Below are 22,366 nucleotides of genomic sequence, written 5' to 3'. Positions count from 1 at the left end.
GCATTTGCACGTCCTCCCTGGGTGGGAGGAGGTGTTTCTGCTGCCCTGGGTAGAAGAAAGAGGCCTTCACACAGCAGAGCCCCACTCCGGGGAGCCACCGTGGCAGGGGAAGCCTGCGAAACACAGTTCACTTTCAGCAGCAAACAGCTCCTGGCCTGCCCTGCTGTAAAGCCCTGGCAACCACAGTCACCTGCAATGGCTTCTCGGCACGGGGCCCCAAATTCCCAGAGGTGGGGGTGCAGACCAGGAGACATGGCGAGGGCTGTAGGTTTACAGGAATTCACAGGAGATGCTGGTGCTGCAAAATCAGTGACTATAGGAAACTTGAGCAGGGTGAAGATTGTGCCAGGGTTCTATAAACTGCAGATTATCTGAATTTGCCTGGGATGTATCATCCGCAGACAACAGAATCCAGAAAGCATCTCCCGTGCTGTGACACCACCACGGCTCAACAGAGCATCTTGTGAAACCAGACAGGTCAGTCTACTGTTGCAGATGCCCGCTTAATTCTGTCCTCCAAAATCTCCTGCCTTTTGCCCCCATCATTACCAGCCAGGGGACCACGCGTGTCTGCCCTGTGAGGACCGTGCAAGGACCACGCAGGTGCCGAGTGCGACAAGCATTTTTTTTCTCCTTCCTCCTGCCCCCCATGCAGGGAGGCCCCAGTGCTGCCCCGGCCCCGCTGCTCTCCCCACAGCCCCTCGGCCTCGAGACGGGCACCATTAAGCTGCTTGCTCTCACACATGCGCACACCTTCAGCAGATGTTTTCCCTCTTCTTCCCTACCCGACCCCTGCCGTAGATACCGTGGGATGTATTTTCCTCTCAACCTGTGACAAAATTATACCCCTGTCCCTGGCCAGATATGAGTTCACATTGCCAACCTTTTTTAGGCACCTCCAACAATTACCATGTTTTGTTGTTTGGGGTTTTTTTATGTCAAACCTGCATTTAACTCAGCCCCCAAAGACCTGGTGCTGCCTTACATACAAGGGCCGCTGTGCGAGAAGGGGATAAACACCAAGCTGCGCGTACCCAGCTTCTTTATAACACAGGTCACTCACTGCCCCACCAGCCACCCGCCCTGAGGTCACCTCCCTCCCCTCTGGTGGCTCCAAAATGCCCATGGCACCAGCACACCCAACAGCACTCGCTGCCAGCACCCCAACCTGACCCCAAGTCCCTGCGACCTCCAATAGCCCTGGGTCTGTCCCCCAGATCCCTTCCCGAGAGCACCCCACAGCATCAGCCAGACCACCCAAGCAGCTCTGCCTTTGTTTTGCAAGGAAAAGAAACCCCAGCTCACACATTGTAACCTTACAATACACCTTTTAAAAAAAAAACAAACAAAAACAAACAAAACCAAAAAACAACAGTAATATTTAGGATTATTGTTGTTACAGCAGAGGTCAGAAATGGACTGAGGGTGGGGGAAGCAGCTGTCTGACTCATGTTTTAAATGCCACTGTGCATTTCCTCAAGTCCTACTCTCCCGAGATGCTCGGTCCCTGCAGATAGCTGGGTCAGGAAGCAGTGGGGCAAGGAATATGGGGGGGAACCTGGCCAGGCTAAAGCTGGCACCCTCAGGCTACCGGGGAGGAGGTGGCTGAGTCAGAGATGAGAAGACTGGCAGGGCTGGTAAAAAGATGCAGGAATATCACTTTTTGGTTTGACAAGTTGGACTGTGCAGTGTTCATGAGGACAGAGAAAAGATGAGCACAGACAGCAGGAGGGATTAGAGACACCAAAACCAAGACAGAAGTTGGCACTGCAGAGAGCAATCTGATGGTGGAGGCACATAACAGCTGCTCTCCTGCGTTAACTGAGACACCTCAGCATTGAAAACTCAGGAAATTAATATTGTTCCAAAAAAACCACTGTTCCCTCTCTTTTTTTTTCAGCCCAAGGTATTTTTGTAGTATTTATGTTTCTGGTGCGCTTCTCTCCTGATTATACCTATGGGTTTAACAGCAGCATCGAACGGAAAAAGATCAATGAGTGAACTGGAGCAGGAGAGACCAGTACGAGAGGAGGATTCAAGGCATACATCCTCGGCCCTTTCCCAGACACTCAACACCAGCTCCTGCCTTATGCTCAGATCCAAATCCAAATCCCTTTGCTGAGCGCCTACTGGTGACAGCTGCTACAATGCAGTGCTGCATTTTCAGTTGGGAGCAGGCAGGAAAAACCTTGCCTCCTAAATATTCGTTTCCCCACTATGTGCCACATTAGCACCAGGAATTACCCAGCGCCCAATCCCAGGGGACTCAATCCCACACCGCTCCTCTAATAAAGGGCGTTCAGCCTTGCAAACCAGCCAGCTTCCCACATTGCTACCTGCTTTGCAAGTGGACAGGCTACAGCTGGCAGCTGTGGCCACAGAGGGGAGAAGCAGCCTGGCTTTGGCTCCCCTGCACATGTGAGGGATCTGAGCAAAGGCGTCATGCCCATTCCCTGAAGTCTGAGTAAATATTACCTGCGCTTCATGGCATTAATGTGACACATAATGCAATAGCTAATGATAACATTTTAGGTGTTTGAAGAACAGAATTGATATTTCAACTCTTCCCGGCAGCAAGCCTCAAAGTTAGAAACACTGCGATATATGGCAGATGGAAGTTACCGTCGTGTTTTTCACAGTGTGGAGGTGTGCACAAGTTTGGTTTATGCTAAGCCTTTAAAATATGCAATTTCTCCTCACTGGAAAAAAACACATCATAGGAGCCTGAGTCCTGGAGCCTTGAATTGCACACACAGGGTCCCCCTAATGCTAGACCCCTGCACATGACCAACAGCCCACTCCTCTTGCCCCCTGACGGCACAGGGGTAGGATCATTAACCCACCCTTAGGTGTCTAACATGGAGTTTCCTTTACAGCCAGTGAAAAAAAGCACTTTTAAGGCACCAATCATTTACCCTATTTCAGGTGCCTATTTCAGGCTAAAATGCATCGCAGACTTTTTGAAGTCTCCATGATGCTGTCAAAGGAAGGTGACCAGCGTGCTGATCTTGTCCTACCAACAAGATGCACCATGCTCTTTCCCAACACACATGCAAGGCGAGTTCCCAAAACGCCTCTCTCCCCACCTCCCATGCCAGCCCCATGCTCCCTTCACTTCCATTTCTAGCATTTTTATACCACCCTCCTCTGAGCAATGGGCTCCAGGCTCTTCACAAATGTTTTTCCCTCAGAAGAAAATGCCACACAGAGGCACTTGTCAAAACTAAACCTGTGTGGCCATGCCCATCTCTCCTGGAGGCACACGGGCTGGACAGCAAGGACCCAGCCTGCAGGCTGGGCTCCACGCAGAGAGAAGTGATTAACTCTTGAAATTAAAAACAACTACAGGAGTAACAATGTGATTACTTTTTCCAGATGCAAAATATGCTTGCCTAATAGGTGCCAGCTCCCTTTCTTTTACAGGAGCCAAAAGTGCTACTTGTGAATAATTGGGTGTGCTCCTATTGCCAGCTGCTGGTTTTTGGGCACACTCAACCATCACATGCAAAAGCCTCTTCCCAAATGCCTGCAGCAGCTGGGAAGTACAAACAGAGCCTGCTCAGCACCTTGTACCTACATTTTTGGGGGCAGGACAAAGCTGGTCCCTCTGCAGCCCCCATCCCTCCTCACTAGCATCTCCACACACACAGCTCCAGCCTCTTCTGGGCAGGGGAGCCACAAAACCAGCACATCACCTTGACAGTCTGTTTGGATGAAGGTTCACAGGTGTTGTACGTGTTCTGTGCTACTTTGCAGTTTGTGCTTCTACTTGTTGCTGGAGCGAAATGCATGGAGCAATAATTGGTATTCACATTGTGCCCATTGCAGCTGCAAGTCGTGGCTGGGCAGGTACCTTGTGCCATCTCTGCCAGATGCGTGATAACAGATCCTCAGGCCCTATAAATCCATATTCATCAGCCAGCTTGTCTGAGTTCTCTAATTGGAGGCCATGACTTCATCAGCTGTGGACCAGGTGCCTGGTTTCTCTCTGGCTGCTGTCAGATCTAGCACATCTTCCTGCACACAGGCACCCCTGCAGCTTGCTGCCCTCCGTCAAAATAAGGGCAGGGACAGACGCCCAGCTCTGTCCCACATCGGGGACCGGTGTTGACACTGCTGGCACAGGCACCGGGCAGCCCCAATAGCTCAGCACTGACAGCAGTAATCATAGTGACAGCAATGGGTAATTACGGCTCCTAAAATTTCATTCAGAGTACAATATCTTCTACAACCATTCCCTGCTCAGAAGTCAGTCCCTTGGGATGTGGGAGCAATAAGTATTTGTCAATCACAAGCTGGAAATGGAGCAATAACAGCCCTAACGTGAAAAGCTCTCTTCAGCCATCTCCCTGTGCTTGCCCCCGCTCCAGCTGGAATTGCGGAGATCTGTGCCAGACACCAGCAAAGCAGTGCGATGTCAGTGCTCTCGGGAAATAAAATACAGCAATGAGCTGGAGCCAGCTTTGCCCACACATCAGCTGGCAGCTTGGGGTAACCTGGTCCAAGTTGCAGGTATGAAATCTCGCCAGCTGCACTGTGTGTACCTGTCAGATCTATAAATGTTTCACAGTACCCTGATTTCTTGTTTCAGAGGAAAAAAACACTAGAAGGAAATAACTGATTGAAATGATCATATGAAATAAGGACTGCATGAGTGCAGAGGCACAGGCTGCCCAGAGTGGGCAGAGGGGTCAGGATGGGGTTGGCAGCTCGAGGGATGAATACATCTGTACAGAGAGCCAGACCCTCCTCCTGGAGGGCGGTCAGCACTCCTCTGGTTTGTGTGCTGTCATTATGGCTCACTTGGTCTAAATTTATCACTGCTTGATGTAGCTGGACAGGAAGCATTACCACAGTCCCCTGGGAGTCTGGAAAAGCTGGATAGACACCATCAACATAGCCCTGAACAAGAGACCAGCAGTAATTTGGCTTATATCTCCAAAGGACAGAAGCCAGTTTGCACAGTTTTTCCCACTACGAGCTTCATCCCATGAAGATGTTGAGCAGCTGTGAGCTGGGGCAGCCCAGCCTTCAGCCAGCCTTCTGGGTGCAGAGTGCACAACTCCATCAGGGAACAACAGAGGAAGATGGTCCCCGTCACTGACTAACCCTGTGAGTGGAAAGCCTGCCCCACAGTCAAAGCATCATCTGTTGTGACAAGGTCTGCAAACTCCTTGCAGATGTGTCCTGTGCCAGGCCCCATTGGAAAGAAGGTTACCAGACCCTTGGTCTGGCTTGGGATGATAAATTGTATCTCCAAGTTTGTCCAGTTTGCAGTGAGCTAAATCCCTGAAATACTTGAGCTGACATGTTCTGCCCTAATGCTGACAAGGTGCCTTTCCTTACTCTTAGTCATCTTTGTTTTAATCTTTACAATGTTAATACCTTTTCTTTTTAAAACAAGACCGAAAAAGAACCAAAAAGCAAACAAAAAAAACACTACCAAAACCCAAACAACCCCCAAAAAAGCCCAAAACAGAGAAGTCTCAACCAATAAAACCACAGAAAATAAAAACAAGACAGAAGATATTAAATCTCTGGGACAGCAGAAGTGCTTTCCATCAGTCAAGAAGACTTATTTCTTTATATGCAAATTTCCTCCTGTGCTTACAAAGTAATTAAACCCTCACTGTTCAAAACCCAGCCCAAGCCCAACTGTAGGACCACATCACACATTGGGTGAGTTTCCCTTTGAGCTGAGCTCATTCAGCACAGCACCCGTGCTGCACACAGCCAGACTGCTCGTCTGATGGCAGAGAAGGGAGTCAAACCTTCCGCAAAAGGATGCTCAGGGCAGAAGAGGCAGGAGAAAAGAAAGTCTGAAGCTGCCTGCTTCCTTGGTGTAGGAAGGACAGAGGAGGAAGGTGGAATCCAGATGGGTCCTTACCCACAAACACTCTAGGCAGGTGTGAATCCTACAGCTTTGCAATAGCTAAGGAGCCCCATCACTGCCCTTCTGCCCTCGCCAGCCAGAAAGGCAGTGTTTCTCCGATTTAACTCACCAGGAACAGTCTCATTTCCAATGCCAAAATGCTTAGCAAACCCTAAAGGCGTTTCACAGATGTTTTGGCAAATCCTCTTCACTTAGTTGATGATCTAACTATTAACTATTACTACATGAGTCCTGTAGGCACATCTTCCATGATATTTCATAATGTATAAGGATCTATATAATAAAAATCCCATAGAAGTTATTCTACATTATATAGGAATCTACATGCTTACATTAAACTGCTTTCAGTAAGAAACAAGTATTAAATCCAATGAGATGTTTCTTGGTTTTCCTTAGTTCCTAAAAGAGCGATAAATATGGGGCGTGGGTGGGGGTGGGTGAAGCAGTGTTTTGAATGTCAGAAGGACAAAGGAAAACCTGGAATGATTAACTGGAAATACTTTTCCTGAAAACAACAAGTGGGGTTGTAGGTGACAAGTCCACACGAGCGCTCAGCCAGCAGCTCAAGCGCTGGTGTGCATTTCCCAGGGAGGCTGTGCACAGTGCACTGCCAGTGCACTAAAAGGCAGCTCAGGAACATCACCCCAGCACTTGACAGCAGCCGCCTTCAATCCTGAGACAGACATCTGCATTTGTACTCCACATTCACATGGACTGCAACAGGAATTGAATCTTACTGCTTTTAACACCTAGATTTAGAATCAGTTTACCCAATTCAGATACCATTTATAGGTCTGGATCAACCATTCATTCTCAACAACATGATGACTTTAACACTCCTCCTCGTTTGATCTATTCATGAATAAAGCTTCCACCTCCCCCCATTTGTTCTTTGTAATTCTGTACCAATCAACTTAAATGACCACACTGTAAATGACAGACTGAAGTCTTACACAACAGACTAATTCTGCTGGACAAGTATATTCACACTCTGTTAAACTTCCAGCTGAATTCAATGGTACACCTCAAAGGAGTTAAGTACGTGTCATTGCACGTGCTAATCGCAACCTTTTGATTCAGGCTATTTCATCTTCACTATTCTGACTGGAAACCCCTCTTGTCACACAATGCTTTTTTTCCTGCATGCTGAATGAATAGAAGAATATTGCACAGGCCATAATACAAGCAGAAATCTTAAAAAAAAATTAAATGCTCATAAGAAATGAATACTGGATAAGCAATTACCCTCATGCACAGAATTCACACTTTTGCATAACCGGTCACAAACAAAAAAGATGTGGAGATATGTTTGATAACCAAGCAGGGAAGACTGATGCAAACAAATGCAGGCAAGGTACTGGCTGGGGAAGCAGGGCCAAGAATATCTGCCTGTTCCCAACCTGCGTGGTTCCACAGCTGGAGCAGATACACAACACTCCCCTGCAGTTTGGGGGGATTTTTTTGTATCTTCAGGGCTCAAGTCACTGACAAAAGTTTTCCTGAGGGTTTGTAGTATTTGTGCCTCTTGAAATGTATGCAAGCCCTGGCACTGCCTGCCTTCTCAAGTCACATATGCTAACTGTAAGGTGCCTGTGCTGCGGGAGCAGCCCTGCTCTGCCCAGATGTAATTACATGGTACACTTTGGGGCTTTCTGTAAGGAAGTGGCATCACCAGCTCTGTCTTCCACCAGGCATCTCTCCAGAAGCAGCCCAAATGAGAATGCAGAGCCATGAAAGGACTTCCTCCATCCGCCCGGGGAGAGAGTGGGAGGATCCCTGGAAGCATCACCCCAGCTTACATGCCAGGGCATCCTCTGTCTTCAGCAGAGTCTGGCACTCCTCACTGAAGAAATCAGGCCAGAATCACAAAAACTGATCCATCTCACCCATAGTCCTCTCAGCATTGTGAGCTTAAGCACTTCACTACCCAGCCCACACTCAAATCTTGCCCATGCCCACAGCAGTCATCTCTTCATATGACTAATGTGCTCTAGCAGGTAAGCTCAAATCTTTCCATTCCCTCCAACGTCTAATCATACAACTGAAAAATAAATGGAATAAAGGAAGGTTTTGGTTTGATTCTCCTCCCAATTATTTTTTTCCTTTTAATGAAACCAAACCCCAAAATAAAGCTAGTAACAGCTGGCCGAGTATTAATGCAAACTGTGCACTCAAACAGGCATTGTGAAAAAACACTCAGTTTTGTGAGCTTTTCAAGAAAACCCATTTTCCAGCATAGATCCATTAGCAAAAGCAGCCCATGCCAGCTGCGTATTGTACCAGGGCAGCCCTGCAGCACAGCATCACTGTTGCTGGTGGCAGACATAAGATTTCTGCTGAGCTGGTGCAGGCTGGGGACTGACGCCAGCCAGGCTTGCTCTGTCTGAGCTTTTCCTGACCTGCCTGCAGCATGTGCTGTATTAGGTTTGGCTATGACGGCCGTTTTTCTAGCTGACCAGGCACTTACAGCCACAACTCCAATGCAGTGATACAGCGTAGGGAAATGCTGCCGTAACGGAGGTGCGGGATGCAGCACAGAGGGGCACAGGTGTGGGGGGCAAGAGATGGGCACAATCTGTGCACAGCTCACTGATGCTTGGCCTTGGAGCTTTAGGGGTAACAAAATAGTGTTATTGAGAATTTTACATGTAGAAATATTCTAAATTAATATTCTTTCTTTCCGTTTCTGTCACAATTACATCCTGATGCGACAGCCACGGAGATCTTGCTCTACAACGTGTGGTGCTGCTGACAGGCTGTTTTATTCTGGCTGTGGACCTCAGCAGCTGAATTACTGGGGGAAGGCAGGAGACAGTCACAGCTCCCTGCAAGATGGTGCCTCTGCACAGTGCAGTTTGCTCCTAGTTTGAGTCCTGCTTCCCTTTGGGCACAGGGAGACAGGCACCCATGCCCACGCAGGGAGAAAGTGCAACATCCTTCTTCCCACCACCTCATCCTATGGTAAAACTATAATTTAATTCCTCTCCCCACAGCTAATTTTGGTGTTTCAGCACTGAAATTAGTATAACTCGTTCAGAGAGGAAGTCATTGCTACAGCACTAGAGGAGGGTAATTGGAAATGAATACCAGTCTTTGATTAAAAGATAGATGTCTAAAACCCTTTTAATAAAACATACCAAAACAGACATATAAAAAAGGCCTATCAAAAGAACACTCTAATCCCTTATCCTTACTCCATTTAGGCAAAAGGCAATGGAAACACTTTTATAACAGTACTGTATAATTTACCAAGGAGTTTCTGCAATGGCAAGGAAATGATCAAACAAAGCTCTTTAAATAAAAGTAAATAACAAGAAAATGAAATAAGTAGAAATCAAAGTTTTACTATGTAAGACACATCTTGAAAGTCCAGAGTAAACACAACCATCTGGAGTCATCCATGAAGCCTTCACTCAAAAAAAAAAAGTTCAGAACACATACAAAAGAGGTGAGATGGATTTGTGTAAAAATCCAAGGAATTAACTGAGGACCAGTCAGAGACACATCTTAAACCAGCTCAACTACATCAAGCCTTTACTAACCCAAAACCTCTCCCCAAAGGGGAAACAAGCCCACGTAAATGCCTTGTGCATTTCTGGTGCTGGGAGAGCCAAACACAATGGACATCTTATGACAAGAGTGTTTTTCTCTCCTCACTCCTCCCTTCTTGCCAGAAGGTCCCTGTCACCCTCTGACAAGCAAGCTGCCTGCTTATTCCCCTCCCAGCTCACCCCATCTCATTGCCCCTTTGCTCCCCTCTCCCCAGTACACATCCAGTGACCTGAGCTGCCCCAAAGAGGGATTGGGACTGCAATGAAAACAACCAGACACTGCAACACTGATGCTGCTTGAGTCCACAAGATATTTATTTCCTCCCAGTGTCCTGTTCCCTTCATGTTTAGTTCATTTTGGTTTGAAATAAAGATCTCTCCAAATAAAAACGTGCGGGGCGTGGACCGCCTTCTAAAACTGCTCCCATCAGGTAATTCACAAGTGGTATTTTTAAATCCATCACTCGCTGAACAACAGATGTTACACCCACCCACCCACAGACACTTCTTCGCCGTGTGAGAGGAGGCTGTAAGCAGCGAGACGTCACACACGCAGATGGCAGATTTGATAGGAGCTTGACCTTCGTGCTGTCACGGATAACACACGCTCCTCAATATTTATTTTTATTTGAGGAAAAGGCCATTGCGCAAAGTCAAGGATGCATGCAGCAAGGGAAAAACGTGAGGGAGGAGAGGAGCAGTCAACCTGGGCAAAAGTCGGGGGCACAATGCCGTGGGCCAAAACCCCCCAGTGCACTGCAAAACCCTGAGACCAGCTGCCTGCTCCAGGGCGATGCCTAGCTGCCCTCAACCGAGTGAAAAAAGCCCTGAAAAAGAGCTCCCAGCAGCAAGGGAAGCTCCCTGAAATGCTGCCTTGGAGGCAGGGTAAGAGGGGCCCAGGAGCAGGGCAGGGCTTGTTTAGCTATACAAAACCACACTTAGTTTTTGCTGGTTCCTGAGCAAGAGGGAGCCAGCATTAGAGCTGAAATAAGCCACTTGCAGGCTATATGGAATATTAGCAGCAGAACCAGGACCATGACGGGAGACACTGATACTCCAGGCTAAGGCCACGCTGTTCCTGAATCAACAAGGAACTGTGCAACATTGCACAATTTTTATGTCTCCTTTCGGACAAAGGCTTTGCTGCTTGTCATCACCAAAGATCAGAGCATTTACTAAATAAACAGTCTTGACAAACTCCTTTGTGAGTCTTGACATGCTTTTTACATCAGCTTCCCCATCACAAGTGGATATGGCTTTTTTTTCTCCACTTACATTTGTTTCTTGGTGTTCCCAAACAGCTGCAGAGCCATTTCATGTGGCATTAGGGTTCAATACTGAATGAAGCAGCATCCATCCATAACATGAAACGTGTTTGATCTCCTGCCCTGAGACTTAAATCCATCTACACAGGCAGTCTTAAGGCAAGTACTCAGTAAAACATCAGCAACGAGGTAGATGAGCCACAACAACATCCAAAGCTATTTGGACAGCAGTCTCCACTGTGTAACTGTCTGCTTCTGCGTTACGCTTCCCCAAAAGCCTCTAACTGCACTGTGTGTCTGAAACAATTAAGCAAAGTAACCACCAACTCTTGAGCCTCACTTGAAGATTGCATGATTTGTGCAACATGAGTGCTTTCAGCAGAATTGCCCTTAAAACATCCACGCTGACCTCAATCTCTGAGTCTCCTTATTAAAGCAAAGGCAGCCTTTAATATGGCAAGATGAAGCACACCTCTGCAGCCTCAAACTACAGAAGGGTTCAGGTACAGATAAGATCACTTCAGTTTAGAGCCATGTCTACCTCTTGGTGGTTTAAGGACTTTTCCTGTACTTTTTTTCTTCTTCTTTTTAAGAATTTGGTCAACAAAGCATTTTGAACAATACAGACCATTAGCTGAGTCTGTCTGGCTGAGGGGCAAAAATAGCCATCCCTCAGTCTGAGCTTTAAAATAGCTCCTCCCCAATGGGAGTCAAATGTTCCCCAGCTGGGAAAGATGTTTATTTCCCTCCCTTTTTTTAAAACATTTAATTTCAGCTTATGTAGGCAATGTGGTCAAACATGACACAGCCCAGTGCAACAGCTCTCAAGAGACAGTATGAGAGTCTCTAATACACTGACTGCATCATGCCTCGAAAGATGAAAGCCTGATTTAGCAGCAGTACACACACAGCCTCGTCAGAGCCTTGGCCCGTTTTGGAGTCAACTCCCGCACATTATAAGTGTGATTCATGTCCATACATTCAGGCGAGAAGAATCCTGGCTGACACTTGTTCTCTTCTCAGGTTATCATGAAAATCATACACAGAAATACACTCAGTACAACATTTAATAAAGATAGATCAAGAAATAAAGAGCAGCAATATTTAAAAAAAGCAATATATGGTTTTGACACATCGAGATTGCTGAAGGATTGGAAAACACCAATAAAGGAATTGTAATATGCAAGTAGACAGAACTCTTGCTATATGGAGTAAGATATTGGTGGTTGGGAGCTCCTGGTCTAGTGCATAAGATAAACTGTGAAACCACGTAGTCTGTATGGCTCTTGAACCTGTTTTTAGATGCAGAGCTGACCAAGTAACAGGCTAAAATGAACACATGGGATGACTTTTAACTTAGTCTCTCTGTGATTTTTTAAATGTTTTTAATGATATGCCACACTTTTGAGACTTTTCACTGAAAAACCTCTTAGGAGATAGCTCAGTTTCAAAATATTCATCATCAGCTCACATGCATTTATTATTACACTCCATCTTAAGAGATGCTTGTTAATCTTGAAAGGACTCAGGGCATCGCTGATCTCTAATTGAGAAGGGCAGTTTTTAGAGTCAAAAAAGCTGTGCTGGGATTTAATTTTTCAGAGCATAAAAATTTCAGTCCAGATTCAGTACAAGGAGCCTTCAGAAGACAGCTGAATTTTCTTTTGAGGTAAAATAGAAGGAAGGAGTAATGTACTAATACTATTTCATCCAGAGGATTCAATATATATGCATACATATATATTATATAAACACTATAATTATCAGTGATTTATTTTCAGTAGATAATTAATTTAGAAAGCAATGCATGCAAAAATACTTGGGCAAACTTACCTGTCAGAATATCTATCATGACATACCTGATGAGCCACAACTAGCCATACACCAACATATCTAGATATTCTGCTGCCTCCTCAAGAAGGCAGCACAGAAAACCCCTCACAGTATCGCTTTGGTGCAGCACAACTGAACTAAGGTTGAACAGAGCTGCTCAGAGGCACCAGCTGCCTCCTTTCCCCAGCACTGTCTCCAAACAGTTTTTCTACCTGGCTAACTCAAGAAAACTAAACTCCCCATAAAATACATCCGTGGTCCACACAAACCCAAACAATTATTTCCAATAGAAAAGGACAAGCAATACTTACCAACCTTTCCACTAGGAGCTCGTACAGGCTGTGGTCTTTTGAGACTCTAAACTATTTATACAGGTATCCTAAATGAAGATCATTTCACAGGCTCATGAAAGGCTTCAGGTGCACCATTTGGTAAGGAAGTTACACAGAGAATTCCCTTAATTTCCTGATCAGCTGTTAATTAATAACTTAACAGGCAACCAGAGATACGCTTAGAGCCCTACCAACACCATCTGGCAGACTATGATCTGCAACAACCTGGGAAGCCATGGTACATCCACATCAGCACTCCATGATCAGCCCTGGCTGTAATCAGACTCAAACTGTTTCATGTCTGTCTGTTGTTTTGTGGTTCTTTTTTTTGCCCTCCAGTAAAAAGAGAAAAAGCAAGGACACGTAAGCTAGGTACGATATCATGGATACAATAGCCAGTATATGTGCATAGTTTCTTTATCTACTCTAAAACCTCCACTTGAATTCCAATTTGCTTACATTTTTTCATTTCAGGGTAAAGCATATTTGGTGGAAAAGTCAAACTTTATTTGCGAATCAGAACTAGCACCGAGGTTAAAACATACTTTACATTTAAAAAAACCTGTAAATTCAACCCTTGTACCTGGTATGGAAGTGGATGGCTCAACACCACTCTCTTGTGGGCAAAGACCTGAAGGCCTACGGCTGTACCGAGCATGCAGATGTGCAGACGGCTCCAATAAAACAAACACCTTTTCAGTCTAACTCCCTCTCCCCCACAGTCAGTTATGCCCACAAACCTTTTCTGCCAGGGAATACAATGCAAGGCAGGCATATTAATAAATGTAACACAAACTTCTCTGAGCTTTTCCTCTGTTTCAAGTGTCTGTTTAGCAGCTGTCACAGAGAGACACGGATAAATCAGATTTTCTCACCTCCCTGTACTCATTTGTCTTCTTTCTTCCATGTTTAATCTTTCTTTATGGTTTGCTTCAATATTCTCCCTTTGACTTTCCTCTACATGTAGTTGTTTTCCTTCCAACAGCCATGCTCCTCCTCACTGCAGGTTAGACTCACTGAAGACCGGCATGTAATATTCACCAGTAAGCACTCATTTTGCCTGAAAATACTCTTAAGGAGAGCCCCACATGTCCAGTTTTCCCATCCTCCTGCTGGATAATGCACGACTTCACCATAACAGTGTAGGCTGCAATTAAAGAGCCAAAGTCTAAAATGAAACCAGGCATTTCATGTGAGGTACATCAATAATTGCACAGTACAGCAGACAACCAAAACAGGACCCACTGATGCTCCAATCAGTGATACATCAATGCTTCCCAAGCACATGTTGATGGAAGCTGTCACGTTCACTGCTGTCTAACAGCCATGCATGGATCAGGCAATTTGGGGAATATCTGGTCTTAACTAATTAAATCGAGGTCTAGTCCAAAGTCTACTGAAATGAGAAAGCATCTCTCCACTGACATGGCTGCTGAGATGCGTCCCACGTTTTTGCATGCAGCACACAGGCTACAAGCACAGCACTGAAACGCAAATGGAAACCAAAGCAAAGATCAAGCCGGGATATCAGGACCTCTGGCATAATACTGGTATTAAATTAATTCATGCCCTTCTATTGTTGAGCCAGAATTGATGCAGCCATACACTTCATTAAAAGGTCATCTAGCTGTCAAACACACTAGTCCTTCCTCCTGAGTAAAACAGAGGTGGGGACAAGATATAATTATTCTTTTTCCAAATGAAATCATCTAATGCCTCACAACAATAATTTCTAGGTTGCAGTTTTCCAGCACAGTGACTACTTGGCTTCCCCCTCGCCTGCATACTTTACCACGATGGTACAGCACCTCTTTCTGGTGAGAAAGCTATTAATTCATCAGTGAAAGCGTTTCCAAAAATTATGCTACCTGACAGAGTGAGACTGGCTACAGACTTCCTCGCTAGTACTGATGGTTCTGAGACAAGCTTAAGCTGCCTGCCTGATGACACTCATAAAACAACCAGGGACCTCTTCCAGGCCAAAGCGTTTTGTCATCAAATGCAAACCCAGAAATTTTGATTTAATGAAACATTTTGCTAAAATGTAACAGCTTTGATAAACAATGTATAATCCTTCAACATCCTCAAAACCAAAATGTTTCCTCCCCCACTGCTCTATAAATACCAGGAAAGCTCTTTAAGCACAGAAACAGGCAAAGCTTAGAAATCACATACGTGTTTTCCAGTTATAACCTTCAAACCCCTACAAATTTCAGCTTCAAGTTCCTGCACAGTTCTTCGCAGTCTGACACTTTTTTGTGAATTAACAATTTCAAGACAATGTTAATAGCCATTATCTTATAATCTTACGAGTAAAAGAGATAAATACTTATCTAGCATAAGATTAGCATTGGCGTATTTGTCCTAATTTCTGGGGAGCCATCTGAATATCTTTCTTCTATTAGCTGAGGATCTCTCCATACCTGGAATATCTAAAAATCACAGAAAAACACTTATCTTTGATCCTCCTATAAAACTAATCTGATAGTACAAAGAGGGATGCTCATGGCACACAACAAAGTTTTGAATAGATAAAACCAATCAACTTTTAGTAATGCACAACAAAAGAAAAAACAAATGGGAAGTTCTGAAATATCACCACTCCTTTCAGACGCTGTCTAGCTGACAGACCAGCAGAATTTCAACTCCAATAGGCATGAATTAGTTTCCAGGCAAAGAAGCAGAGATAAAAGGGGAAGGGATTTAAAGAATTTCTCATGGGGTTTTGACAAAGTTTTATTTTCTGCTTGGTCTACAGAGGGAGGGTTCAGCTGTGATTTCGGCCTCTCTATTTTTTTATTTTTTTTATTTTATTAACAATAAACTTCAGAGTTGGCCACATAAAACATGCTAAGTTTTCATAGATTTCTCACTGTGTCCTGACTAATCACCTTCACAATGTCTATTACCTTTTGGGATGAACAGAATAGAAGCTAGTAAAACTGTAACCTTAAAAAAAACGTATTAAAACGTTATCTAAAATGACTGAATTTTCAGTTATTTGCACTACATTCTTACCATTCATATACTTTATTTCATTTTACTTTGACCTTTCTACCAATCGTGTCATCACAATATGCAAAGCGTCCTTGTTAGCAAGACACGATATTGACAGAATGGAAAATTGGAGGCCTGATCCGCTGACTTTACCACATATGCCCCTGGAAGTGCCTCTGGTCTTAGGCTGGTGCATCAGCTCCTCTATTTCTGATCTGAGAACCTCCCAGAAAGTATTCCAGTTCAGGAGGTGCGTTTTATGGAATAATGAAATGAGAAGGAAAAAAAGAAAGATTAAACTCCTTAATACTGAATCATTACAAAACCAAAAGCCACAAGGCATCTGTTGCAGGCAGACACCACTTGTAGAGGTTTTCGCACTTATACCAGCTTGCTCTGTACTGTTGCTATCAAACAGACGGTGCAGCCATGGCAACAGCTTCAAAATAGCTAACTCCTAAGAGTTATGTAAGTCTCTCCGACTGATCCTATTTTCTACATTTTTTAAATTAGAGCTTTGCTCTTCACTCATCTACCTTCTTGCTTTTTACATGCTTACACATACCACGTACAGTATATCGAAACAACACTGAAAAGTTTAGCAAGGACCAGCATCCTCTGTGCTTTCCTTTCCCCCAGGCCCGCAATGTGACTGCCCCGGCTGATCCCTTAGTTCAGCTCTTCTGGGGACAGCCAATGCGGCAGAAACTATTGCACCCGCTCCCTTGGGCTCCCCTCCCCACAAAAGACTAAATATGTCCTTCCCACACAATGGCTGAGCTCCACTGGCCCAGAGCCTGTGAACACTGAATGGTCTTTCTGATTCAATTAATTCAGCAGAATTACACTAGCCCATTAACCCCCGCCTCATCCCATGGAAGCCTAGAAGATTGTTTCCTTTAGTTTTAACAAGACCCATAGAGTACCATCTTCCTTCACTGAAGCTTACGGCAAAACACACTTGCTGAGAGAGTCTATATCAGACACCAAAATATATCACAGGAAAAGCAGCAACATTTTGCAAGGCTCAAGGATTTCCAGTTCATCGGTGGCTAACCAAGAAGGAGCACCTCTTCTACTGCTATGGTACTGTTTCTTCTTTATTTTTAATTAAAACCTTAGAATGCCTTGTATCTAACCCTCTGCAAATTTTTTTTTTCACTTACTGTGAAATAGCTGAAGCTTTCAAGAGTATTGTTGTTTGTTTAAGGATAAATAATTTCAGACATTTATGCCTAGAACAGAAAGAAATTTCTTTGTATTAGAAAACACTATATAGTTATTGTGTTGAGGAAGATGACCTTTATTTTACTGCTGGGACCATTATTTTCCCTGTGCTCCTGCAAAAAAAAAAGCATTATGCGATGGCCAACAAGAGTCAAGCAAAATACATGCCTCTTGGAGAAGCATACAATCATCCAGCTGAAAGCCATAGTGCGATCTGATTTCCCAACACTTGTCAGAGTCTCCTGTAATATCGGTTCAGGAGCCTTAATCCAATAGACAAGGCCACAAAAAAGCAGATTCACCTTTCTGTTTTCCCATAACAGAGAGGAGAGATAGAAACTGTGGCTGGTCTTGGAGGAACCTTTCACAAAGACATTGGTAGAACTGGTAAAAACCTGTAGTAAACAGGACATCCATGAAGGAAATGCAGATTCTGGGAGACAACAAAACCCACCAATTGTTATAAAATATAGAAAATAATTCTGGCTACTAAAGAGGTCTCATTTTGACCCTTCTCACATTAAATCAAAGCAGCTCGCTCTGAAAAAATACCCAACAACCTAAAAACCCAGATCTCAACAAGTAAGAAATAAAATCAAATGGTAGAAGGGAAGTATAACAGATCAAACAATTACATTAAGTTAATGTGAATGGTTTATTTAAAAACTGTTTTAACATGTCATGAAATACTGTTGGGTTGGGGTGTTTTGCATTCAGCCATCAAGGACTTACGGCCAATGGCTTCTGCAGCTGTAAAACTGGTAGCATCAGAGGGATCGATTCTCATTAGCAGCTATTTACTGGTACAGAATGAGTGGGATAGTTTTATGCTTTGGAATTTATTTTTTATTACAATCTCTTCTTTTACTCAGATCAGATCTCTGCCTTTTATTTTTATATATGTACACACATAAGCCAGCTTATACACATATATAACATGTATACACACACACTCTCACAAGGGCTTTTGAAACAGACCTAGACATAAGAATGTGCTGTACCAGTTACAATTCAAGAGTATGTGTACATCTTGGTTATAGAAAGAACAGACTTTGCACAGAGGATTCTCCATTTCCACACTCATGAGTTCGCCCTTGCACACAAATACTCGTACACAACACTCCATCCACTCGGAGTATTAGTGCTGTGATCACCACCTGGCTATGAGGACTACATCTTTACAGCATTTATCAGTGAGAATGTGGGCATCAGCATTTCTTGCTAACAAGCTTGACACGGCACCAAGCAGAGACCTTTTACAATAATTACAAGACATCCAAATTTATTGCAGTCCAAAAAAGTTTCAATGGGGTGATTTAAAAAAATCACATTACATGGTTTCTCAGTGACACTTTGGGTATATATGAAAGAAAGCTCAATTCTAAAACTTCTCTATCATTTTAATAATTAGGAAAATAATTTCACCTGGCTCAAGATTTTACAAAAGCTTATTACCCAAGTCTCATCCTCATGAAATGAGCATTCATGCCCATTTTACACAATGAGAAACGGAGTTCCAAAGTTGACCTGTTGTCTTCCAGATCTCTTTTCTAAATTCCAGACAACATCCACACTCATTAGCGATGGCAGAGTATTGGGCAACTTCATCTTCTAGAGTTAGGTCTAACAACAAAAGCCTACACAGACTTTTCTGCCAATGGTACAGCTGAAAGTAGGTCAGTCTGCACAATTTCTTTTGTTAAACATAAGGCATTTGTCACCTTCCGCCACAGCTTTTGCAAGTTAATCACTTCAGGGTGCCATTTCAAAAGGCAAGAGAACCTGCTAGGTCACAGCTGCATGAGGTTTGCTATTTCAGTGGCTGACAACAATGCTGAATCAGAAACAAAATACAGAGACAGCAGGAAAAACTGCACTTGGTACCTCGTCTACTCTTGAAATTCTCTCTAATTTTCAACTAAAGATGCAGACTTCCTGCTATGAGCAATGAGAAACAGTGAACCCTGGTGAAATTCCTGGGTGATTGAGCTAGGCTGGTGTACAAATTGCATGTGGTGCAGCATAGCTGAGAAGGACAGGCAAGACTAGCAGGCATGCCAGATGCCATTACTTCAAGCCCTCTAGACAAAAATAGTATCATTGATCAGTGTTTCAAGCGGCTGCTGACATACTATTAGAATGGCAGCCCTTGTGCGGGCTTGCTTTCTGTCAGGGATAAGCTCACAAGTAGTCTCTCTGATCCCCAAGAGTGCATTGCTTGAGGTTCAGCAAAGATGCTGGCAACTGCAGAACCCCAAGGAATGAAATAAGCCCTGAGCAGCAGTCTCCGCAACTGAAGGTCACAAGCAGTCATCCGAGATGACTGCTAAAACTTGAACGGTTGAGTTATAACCTTTGGGTTTCCAAACAGAAGACACACAGTCATGAACCTTTAAATGGCACTTTTTTATGCACTCATCTTAAGGATAAACTGATGTTTAAGTCGTGATCCATTTTTCCAGCTCTCCTTACTGGAGGGGAAAGCGTTATTGTTTGCAAGTTCAGCAAGCCAAGTAGATGGATAAGCATTCAATCTTTTAAAACCTACTGATGTATCAGAGGTTTCGGTTGCCCCATCATACACTTCTGTAAGCCTGATCATAGGCTGGGACTGATCTTTGCCATGCTCAGCAGGCCCTCAGACGCATACAGAGATGACAGGGCAGGACTGCTGCCTGCAGCCCGTACTCAGACAGGCAACCCTTCTCAAGTCCTGGCAGAGGCTCTCCAGAGCTGGACGTACTTTGCTGCGCAGCAGCTGCAGGACCCTACCTCGGAGCAGTCTAACGGGGCCCACTGCATCTGTGTTCAGTAAGACTGAGTGCACCAAAGCACCCGTAGCTCCATCTCAGCTCAGCAGCTGTGCACTGTCCTCTGAAAAAGGGTCATTCAAGGGTTGTTTACTTAGAGCAATTATCACATCCACATCAGGAAAAGCAATTATTTTTTTTTCCCCCATTTTAAGCTGAGCTACATGTATCCTGCTGGGAACCCACTGCAATGGAATAAACAACTTGGAGCTTTTGCCTCCTCCAAGTTTCAGGCAAGACTATTCTTCTTTCCAAGCCTGAAAAAGGGGTCAGGGCCTAGTTAGTGTTGCTTTCTCAATACCCGAAGCTGAAGTATTGTTAAATTCTTCATTTCTTGGTTAAAAAAAAATCATACTCAAGAAATTTCATATTCATCTTTCAGCTAAGTGTTCCTACAGATTTTCCTGCAGAGTATAGCAACTGCCTTTTTCCAGGGGGGTGTCTGCTTGCTTTTAAAATAGCTTCTTGTGTAATTGTTCTTTACTGACAGTTCTATTAATCTTATATGTCACAAAAGCTTCTTTTTAGAAATTCTGTTCTGTAGGACAAATTGGTAAATTAAAGTAAGAACAAAGTATCTTCACACTTAGATTTCAGTGTAAAAAAAGTGAACACCACAATGCAGATCCTTGCTGCATATGACAGTTAGCTAATGCTTAATTTCTTCCATTGCCATAATCTTAGTTGCCATATATTACATACAACCCATTTCTCATCTCTGCACCTGCTCAGGCTGGCTATTCTATTACTTCAGCAAAAATGACTTTTTCTTTCTAACACTGAAGGACTAAACGAGCAAGTACCAAAATCCCATTGCCATGAGCCACAACCTTTGCAGCAAAAAGGGCTGTAGGCTTGCAGGAAGAGTTGTGGGGTTCTTTCCCCTCACTAAGAGCTTTACCCTTCAAGCTGAAAATCCCTTGGCTCCTGCTCCAGCAAACCACCTAAAACCCTTCACATGGATTATGTATAGCAAGCAAAAATGTTCTCCTGGATTCTGGCAAAAGGTCTTGGCATATTGCGCAACCAAGCCCCCAGAGGCTAACCAAGCACGGAGTGACACCAACAGAAACACTCCTTTCACCCCTGGAGGACAGAAGGGACCACACTCCCTTGTACAAATATATTTTTTTTCTCTGCCTGTTGAAGCAGCTGTTGTGATTGATTTTGCAGCTTTTATAACAGTCACCCCAACTTCCCCTACTGGTCTCCCTTCATGAGTACTGTCAGCATTGAAAAGATCTTTGTGACTACGGCTATTGAACTTGTCTGGCAGTTTCCAGCCACGAGTCACAAACAGCTCCCTGTACTGGCTGCACAATGGGACTGGTATCACAAGAAGGAGACATAGAATTACATGGTTAGCTTAGAGCAGTCAGGTCCACTACGAGGCACCATCGAAACCCCAAAACTCCTTGCTCTGAGAACAGTGGGAGGAGACACTTCTTGCACAGGAACTGGTAGTGCTGCCATATTCATAAAGGCAAAACCCAGCAATTAACACTGGCAATACTTGCACATGCATTACAGTTTAAGCGTGTGTTTCGAAATGCTACTTAATGTTTGGGGCAGATTATCCTACTAAAGGAAATATAAATCCTTGCAACTCATTTGGACTATCGTGACTAGAAGAAAAAAGATACTCAACTAGACTATGTTCCTATACTCTATTCAAGGTGGTCAGACTTCCCCAATAATTAGACTTATGCTTCCTATGGGCCACTGTGGGCTAGTTACTAAGAGAAAAATACAAAAGCCCTGTCCTGCCACCTTCACTCAGGTTTATTGCAACCACTTTTTCATTATTTGGACAAAGGTGGTAGAGGCAACTTTTACAGCCAGTGACAGAGCCAAATTTGAAAACTGTAATTATAAATAAAATACAACTTGCAGAGCTTTTCATTTATTTCATTTATTTAGCTTTTCATTTCATTTCTCAAACTAGTTTACCAAAACAAATATGACAAATGACATTTTTAGAAAAAGAAACTCAGTTAAGTGACATGCCCAGAGCTGTGTTGCTCACCAGGAGCAGAGGGAAACAGAAATCAAGACTACCTGACTAATTCAAATAACTTTCCTCAGGCACTTGCCAGGCCTTCAAAAGCATGGTATACAGTTTTTAGGGCTGTACGTGAAACTGGATTATGCCCCTGCATTTCTGGCAAGTCGCCTGCATGACCCTCAGTCTAACAAAACTTGCCTTAATCTGAAGTGACTGCCCATACACAGTCCAGTGAGGCATTTTGTATATGCTCATTAATGGCTTTTGTGGTATTCTGTCTTTCCCTCTGAAAATATCTTAAACAACTAACTCTTGGATGCCAAAGAGATAATAGATAATTAGATAAGAGATAATGTGGGGACTAAATCAGTTAACTGCAAGAAAAATAGTTTGCATACTAGATATGCCCCACTAATGAAGTATTTTGCTCTTCATTAGCTAAAAGATATTGGC

The 22,366-nt window shown here is 44.0% G+C and overlaps 1 protein-coding gene across 3 annotated transcripts in view; it reads right to left on the bottom strand.

Moving 5' to 3' along the window:
• DMP1 (dentin matrix acidic phosphoprotein 1) overlaps positions 1-22,366 on the bottom strand; it is a 40,403-nt gene that overhangs the window by 5,177 nt on the left and 12,860 nt on the right. The gene's annotated exons all lie outside the window — the stretch shown is intronic.

This window comes from Buteo buteo, chromosome 1 (genome assembly GCF_964188355.1).
Source record: "Buteo buteo chromosome 1, bButBut1.hap1.1, whole genome shotgun sequence".
In the NCBI taxonomy this organism is placed as follows: Eukaryota; Metazoa; Chordata; class Aves; order Accipitriformes; family Accipitridae; genus Buteo; species Buteo buteo.
Note: the sequence above shows the minus strand (reverse complement) of the source record. Positions and strands in the feature narration are given on the sequence as shown.